Genomic DNA, 8,016 nt, shown 5'->3' with positions numbered 1-8,016 from the left:
ATTATTAAAAAGACATCACTACACTACGAAGTATTATAATAAGTTGATTTGATTTTGATTGATTATCCAACTAAGTGATCACATTGTGATCTATTAATCAACTAATCACAAATTGCAACTATTCACAACTCAATTGAGGATGTAACTATTCCAAGACAATAAAAACAAGCTTAAAATTAATTTTCACCATACTAAGTATGAACTATATCTTGAAGGTCTATCATATACCATATTTTTTAACACAAATTGCAATCACAGCATTTGTATTAGATTAGTAACATACGAGCTCCCAAAGCATAAACATATACCATACTTTTTCTTATAACAAAATTGAGCAAGTAAGCTTTGTTACTAAATATTTTGATTTGTATTGTAGATTATAAAATATTTGACTCTTTATTCAAAGATTGCTACTTTAATGAAGCATTTTCGGGTAAACTGCAGCAAATATCGACATACCTTGGTTTTTTTATTAATATAAACAATATAGTTTATTTTTAATTTATAAGCAACATACTTGTATTTTGTTAACGTACAACTCAATTCTTGATAAAAAAAAAAAATAAGTATATTGTTTATGGTTTATGGACATAAATAAGAAAAAGATTGAAAGATTCCTTAGATTTAAGGTTTATGGAGACAAATTTGAAAGAAAAAATAAATATTCATCACGTTTTTTTGTTAGTCAGCATTAGTTTTAAACCAAAAGGTAAAATAGTCATTGATTATTTTTAAATAAATTCACTAATTCATGGAAGCTGTATGGAACATTACATGTAACATTAGTCATAGAGATTAATCACAAATTCAAAATCAAAGCCTATATGATTTCCTTCAACCAAAGCAATTGGTGTTTATAGAAATTAATTGACAAATAAGGTTGTCATTACAGTAATAGCTAGGATATATGTTTTCTGAAAATTAAAAATACGGTTTCATCGACACCACAAACATATAATTTAAGCTAAACCATGAAGGAAGACGTCATCCAGGAACGGGTCTTTTCGATTTTCCCCAAATGATAATCAAAATTGCATGCAATACATAATAAAAACGACAAATGCTACTATGGATTGAGATGGAAGACGTACTCTACGAGAGTAGTTAACCAAGAAGTCGCATCAGGGTGGCGGTTGCGATTACGGTGAAGGAAAGCAGTTATGACGACCACATGCTCTTGGATGGATTGAAAATGTCAAGTAAAGGCACAAACGACATTCCCTTTAAATGTTATATAGATGTTCTGGTTTTTAATTTTAAATAAGAACGTAATGTAAAATGCATGTTCAATATAAAGGTTTGGGTTGTAAGTGAAAATACAAATAGTACTTATGTAAACTAGAAAAGAGCCCCCGCTACACGGGGGTTAGATTTGGATGTTTCTTTCATCAGTCGTTTGTAAGTTGCTATGGATTGATCCGATCATGAACGCAAAACATAAAAGTTCAAAAAGTATTCATACTGTAATTTATTTTATCAAACTCATTTACTTTCCTTACATTAAATTATGATATAGAAAGAAATATGTTTGTCTATATTTTGAAGGAAAAGGGAAAAAAACAAAAAAAAATGGGCAAAAGGAAACCCCATGTACACAGAAAAGGAGCAAAGTTCAAAAAGTTCAATTGATAGCAATATTTGAGTTACATATCACTTCAATGATATATAAAATAGAGTTAGTTACAAAACTGGTCCTGTGTTACGTGATTTTTATCAGGCTTAGTCCAAAAATTAATCCTTTTGCAACTTTGGTAATTGATCGTTATCCCGTAATTTTTTTTTGTAAGATTTCATAAATAGGCCTTTTGTTAAATTTGTAATAATCACCATTTTCCCTTTCTTTTTGTATTCAAACTGTAAAAATGGAAAAAGGATTTATTTTTGGACTGCACGAAGAAAAAATCAAATACCGGAAGAACGAAAAAAAAAGGGTAAAATGGTCATCTGTACAAATTTAATAAAAGGATTCTGAAAGTTAATGAATAAAAGACGAAAATCAATATAAAACATTGCTATAAAAACCAAAATTGCAAGATGGGGGTTTTATATGGATATTTGAAAGTACGATGCCTTAGTAATAAAAAAATGACAGTACAACTTTGTAATAAAATAAATGAAAGTAAAGACGCTATAATCATCAAGGCAGGTATTTAGATGTAAATAATGGAAATATGTTGAGATAACATTGTTACTAATAACAATGTACTTCCGTCATGTGGAGACCCACCGATCTTCTGAATTAATCTTTTTGAGAAAGCTTAATATGTTGATAGATTTATGTTCGAACCCATCCTGAAAAAGAGAGTGATTCATCAGGTTACTTAATATATAATAATAATATTAATGTTAAAATTAATGATGATAATAATAATAAAAAGAAGAACTTGCCTTCCAGTGAATAAAAATTGGCAACTCATTCCACAACCAACTTGAGTTCAAACAGAAGGTGTAGTCCTTCCTTTCTCATTATTAGCGATTATGAATATTTTCCATATGTTTAGTTACAAAAACATGCAGTGGAATGGAATAGCAAATTCCAATTCTGTTGTAATTCATGCCAAGAATGTCTGGCATAGAAAGCAGCCATTAAATGCATGAAACTTTTGAGAAAGATGACTTGAAAATTTTACAAAATAAGTTACTACTTACTATATTGTAACTTTGATTCCATTCAAAAAAAAAAAGAATGTGGAATATGGTATATATACCCGTCCGGCTGTCCATTGCCTCTGCTTTCCTTCTAATATTAGATGACAGAAGAACTGGATCAGAATATTTCGGAAGTTAGTCATGTTGCTCTGTCTTCTTTCTCAATCAATTCTCTACTTCTGAACATTCATTCTACACATAGAGAGAGTAAATAAGTCAGAATTTTAAAAAATTATTAATAATATATTTTTATATATAGACATTTTACGATTATAACCTTTTGTTTATTACTTATGTTGATGTGTTATTATTAGAATTATAACAAATTTTCTTACCTTGAAAACCTTAGTAGCATAATATTTAGATGGGTAATATTCTTCTCTTCTTGGAAGATGGCAGCCTCCAGCAATAGAAATAAGTTAGAGTTTGAACATATCAAATATAAGCTGACCATACCATTTGGAAACACGTAAAATAAAAATGTGAACTTTTTACAATTTTGAGGTACCATACTAAAAATCAACAATGTATTTTGGATAAAAATAATAAGTTTTTACAAATTTAATGTATAGAATGAAAAATAAGCCATTTTTTTTGCTTTAAAGTGTTAACTTTTTATAACTTTGAGGCATTAAAATGTAACCCCAACCATCTTTTCCAGTAGAATCGTAAATTAAGTATTTTATTACATCCGAAGAAAAAACCAACGCTTTGATACTATGGCTGACTTTCCAAATCAACAAAAAGGCTGTCAAAAGTAGGGGAAGTTTGACATAAGTAGGCAGATAGATACTTCAGCAAACATTTGCATCTGATATTTATAAAAGTAATTTTAAGATTTAAAAATGTTATGTTAGTAATACAAATGTATGAAAGATTAATTACCTCAATGTTTCCAAATTTACCCTCCATATTCTAGACTTTAAAAACACATACACATGCTTTATTTATAAATATAAAATCTTAGTAAGTGATTAGACTCACTTAGAATTTGATACACCGCATCCTTGAAAGCATATATAGGCTTCGCTTCTGAGTACACATACGAGGACCGGGTACAATGTTCAGAATGGTTAATTACTCCTTAAGCTCAAATATTAAAAATCAGATAATTTCCAAATTCCAAATCCAATCCATTAGTAAACCAATCCATATAAAAAATCCAACAAAGGATTGACTTGAAAAAAAACCTGACACGAAGACCATCTAAACAACCAAAGCGCACAACAAATTACTAATTAAATCAAATACGATTTACAACCCAATAAACAAAACCCACTGAAAGGAAGAAACAGAAAGAAAACTTAGCTGCAAAATTCCTTATAAGGAGACTTTAATTCCTCATTCCCCCACAGCTCCTCATTCCCCTGAATGTAAGTAAACTAATTTTGAGAATATTTTTGATATTTTTGTACACAAATTATAGAGATCTAACTGCAAAAAAATGCCTAAAAAGTTATTAGTTCTGTTTTGATTAGAATCGTACTGTTAACTTTTATCAAAGGCTGGCCCTAAATCTAATAAACATGAAAAATGACAATGGAATCTTTGTAGTTCATCATTACCAGTAAAAACATGATGAAGAGATGGAAAGGTTCCATGGCGATCGTAGCAGAACACCAACTCAAATTAAACCGGATTATTACTCAAAAAAGATATTTCCAACTATTAATAATCTTTAAGGCGGTGTCTAGAGACATCAATTCGTGTAAGCTTTCAATTGGTAATCAGTCAACATTAAATTAATTACAGACTATAACCATCACTTAATTGTACGGTTCCAAAAATAACCTTGCCACTTGAACCAAATATTACTAACCTGGAAGCCTATCAATTAGATATGACCTTGTACATGCATTCCAAACCTGAGAAAAAGCAGCAGCAATATTGTCAACTACGTTGACATCACCTGCAGTTAATAGAAAACAAACAATCTTTCTGCTTTTTTATTCTCTTCTCACAAAAAAAAGCAGCATGAACATAAAAATGGCAAAAGAAATTAGTCATTAAACCGTAAGTGATGTAGGGCCGATGTTTAATGGAGATCCACCTACATATGTATAAATGTGCATAGAGTAGAGGTTAAAAAAGAGATACATGAATCGATTGAGACACACATATAAGATACAAAGACGTACCTAATAGCGTCGAAACCTAATAGTGTCGAAGGCTTTCCAGAGCAAAAACGAAATTGTTGTCGATCAATTTTTAAACTTATGTAAAGCGGTGGAGACTTGAAGCATTTGTAACGATAAAGGAGGCGGTGGATAAAGGGCGATGCTGAACTTAGAGATGGGTAGGACCATCAATTATGAATTAGCCAACATCGATGGAATTAGCCAACATCGGCTTGTACCCAGCCCAAAATAGAGGATCGTCTCGTCCGAAACGCCATGGCGCCGATGTTTATGGGTTTGTCGGAGCAACATTTGCAAGATTTAGGGATTGAATTTAGGGCATCTTGGACGCTTCAAACAATTTGTACTCATCTTCAATAGCAACGTCATTGGGTGGGGGCGTAATCGAATAGAGGAGTAGAGCAAAATCGACGAAGAGGAAGCGTCGGCGGTGACAGGGACTGGCGCTTTGAGAAGCAGAACGTACCAAACCTGATTGATAGAAGAAAAAATGTTCGACAATAGTGATGGTTTTGAGGGGCATCACAGCTGGAAGTCGGAGGAGTGAGATGGTAGGTATTGGATATATTAAATATGAATAGATAGATATAGCATAGATAGCCGATGGGGGTAAAGAAAAATGACAGTAATCAAAATATCATTGGGCGAGAAAACGGAACAAAACACGTGTCGACGACGAATACAAATAATGACAAAAAATATCCAAAATAGAAAACCAACGTTTCTTTTAACATACATATATAATCCGAGGACCTATTTTGCCAAATGTATATATAAAGAAGGACCATCTTTGCTATATCCTTAGCAAATTTATGTAGCTAAGGATTGGAGAAATTTAATATATACTAGAATTATGGTGCGCACTACAAATTGTGGAACCGTCCACTATAGGGTGGAAATTTTAAGAAGAGACCCATAGAGCTATGGATACATGAATAGTGGATGGATTAAATGTTTATACAATAATCACAAATAATAATAATAATAATAATTTTTTATACAGGGTATTGAAAAAACATATTTAGAATTGAAATCTATATAACTAAAAATAAAATCTGTGTAAAATTCGACAAAATATATTCAATATTGACCTCATTTCAAATGTATTCATGAACTATAGTTATTGTTGGAACTTATTGGCTATAACTTTTGTTTTTGATATGATTTTTTAATAAATAAATAAAAGTAATGTAAAATGCATGTTCAATATAAAAAGCAAGGGTTAGAAATGAAATTTTAAAATAGTATTTATGAAAATGGTGATGCCAATTACAAATTATGGAACCGTCTATGAATTATAATATGAAACGAAACTAAGGTGTTGTTTATTTTTTTCGAAGCGAAAATGTCTGAAGTTTGCATACCATTTCAGCAACTCTCTGTAGCAGAAGAGATGGACCAAACAACTGCAGTATGTAATAAAAAGTATGTTTTTTTTAACTTCTGCAATAAGTTAAAGTAAAGTGTGAAGAGGTTTGAAGCAGAGAGTTCAGTGTTGCGCCACGCAGCACAAGTGCAGTAGTTTTTAAGTCAGAAGTCTTCTGAAAAACAAACAGCTACGAAGGGTCAAGTGTTGCGCGTGTGCTGCACGGCACAACAATAAATGATCAGAATTGGTTTTTTTTTGAAAAAAACAAACAGCACCTAAGCCGCTTAGGATATAAACTATGGGTTATTTATCCTGTTAAATCTCTTAGAATTTTGATGGAACTGTTCCAATCTAATTATCTATTGGATGTCGGATTTTGCCAAACGATCCAACTCAATTCAATATAAAGAACTGAAGCGAACTGAACTAATCCAATTGTATTTTAGATTGGATTGGTTTTATCCGATATATATATATATATATATATATATATATATATATATATATATATATATATATATAATTGGTTTAATCCATTGGTTATTCGTGATCCAAATATTCCCAACTACCGAGATATGTTCGGTGTGTCGCAAGACATGTTTGGACTCTTTTGGAGAGCATGCAATTTTCTTGACTAACCCGACAGAAAGAAGATCAACCCTTAGATTGACTAACGTTTTGATCTTTGGATGGGTTGGAGGGAAATACGCATATGTGGACCTTACAGGGGTATCCCCTCTCGTGAGCTTGAGGGTTGGGGGTTTCACAACGGGGTATCCCCTATCGTGAGCTTGAGGGTTGGGGGTTTCACAACGGGACAGACTACTTTAAAAGTTGTTACGGGTAAAATCACCAAACATGAGAATTCGCGCATGGAAAATAAACATGTGTTAACACCATTTGCATTTGATACGTTTGGTTTTCTCGCGCCGGATGCGGTGGAGCTTTTTAATAGAGTACAATGGATCATGCATAACACTTTTATATAGATCTATGGATGTAGTCTTCAAAAGAGTTGACTTTACCATTCAAAAAGGCTTAGCGGTGCAGTTTGTTGCTCGTTTGTCATCTTACTCATTATACGATGATAACAAAATCATTTAAAAGTTAAATATTTTAATCCCATATATATATATATATATATATATATATATATATATATATATATATATATATATATATATATATATATTCTAATTTATTTCTACCAAATAACCAAACGTAATTATCATAACTAAACATAAAATTACATTAAATAAGACTAACCAAATAATTAACTTCAGGCCTCCAACTTATTTTTTATTGAATAATTAATAATATTAATCGGATATAGATAATAGCATTGGATATTTATTGGATATCCAATTCTATCGGTTCAGTACGATTATACATTGAATTTTGGGGATGATTCAATAACCGATATATACAATCCAATTAGAATTTAAAATTCCGCATCCGATCCAATCCAATCGATCGGTTCCTAAAAGGGTTTGTGGGTTCAAATTTGATCGGTTAATTTCTAGACACTCTAGGATAAACCTTGAGAGTTGAGACCACTATGGTGTCGAAATTTTATGAATAATGCGTAGAGTTACGGATCCATGCATAATAGATGGACTTAATGTTAGGGCATCCACAATGCATTGAACTCGATAGAGTTCAATAGATTGTCACATCATCTTTCTACATTTCATACAACTCAATCAATTTTTTCCTACAATACATTCAACTATACAAAGTTCAATAGAAAGTTGCAAAAGCTAATTTATAGTATGTATTTAAGATTAGAAAACTTTCATTTTTCCCATTGATGAGTTTTATGGTCATTGAACTCCAAATTCATTAAATGTCAATGTGGTA

The 8,016-nt window shown here is 31.3% G+C and overlaps 1 long non-coding RNA gene across 4 annotated transcripts; it reads right to left on the bottom strand.

Moving 5' to 3' along the window:
* Positions 1–2,027: 2,027 nt before the first annotated feature.
* Positions 2,028–5,368, bottom strand: LOC111921605 (uncharacterized). 4 transcript variants are annotated; one of them, XR_002860233.2, is made up of 7 exons: positions 4,788–5,366; positions 4,662–4,699; positions 4,469–4,514; positions 3,634–4,016; positions 2,985–3,049; positions 2,709–2,841; positions 2,028–2,292 (listed from the first exon to the last, which is right to left on the bottom strand). It is a non-coding gene; the product is annotated as an uncharacterized LOC111921605 (long non-coding RNA). The 4 variants fall into 4 exon arrangements; XR_002860232.3 differs by lacking the exon at positions 2,028–2,292 and adding an exon at positions 2,389–2,567 and having other exon boundaries at positions 2,650–2,841; positions 4,788–5,368; XR_006188326.2 differs by lacking the exon at positions 2,028–2,292 and adding an exon at positions 2,389–2,567 and having other exon boundaries at positions 4,469–4,558; positions 4,788–5,367.
* Positions 5,369–8,016: the final 2,648 nt, after the last annotated feature.

Source organism: Lactuca sativa, chromosome 2, assembly GCF_002870075.4.
Source record: "Lactuca sativa cultivar Salinas chromosome 2, Lsat_Salinas_v11, whole genome shotgun sequence".
In the NCBI taxonomy this organism is placed as follows: Eukaryota; Viridiplantae; Streptophyta; class Magnoliopsida; order Asterales; family Asteraceae; genus Lactuca; species Lactuca sativa.
Note: the sequence above shows the minus strand (reverse complement) of the source record. Positions and strands in the feature narration are given on the sequence as shown.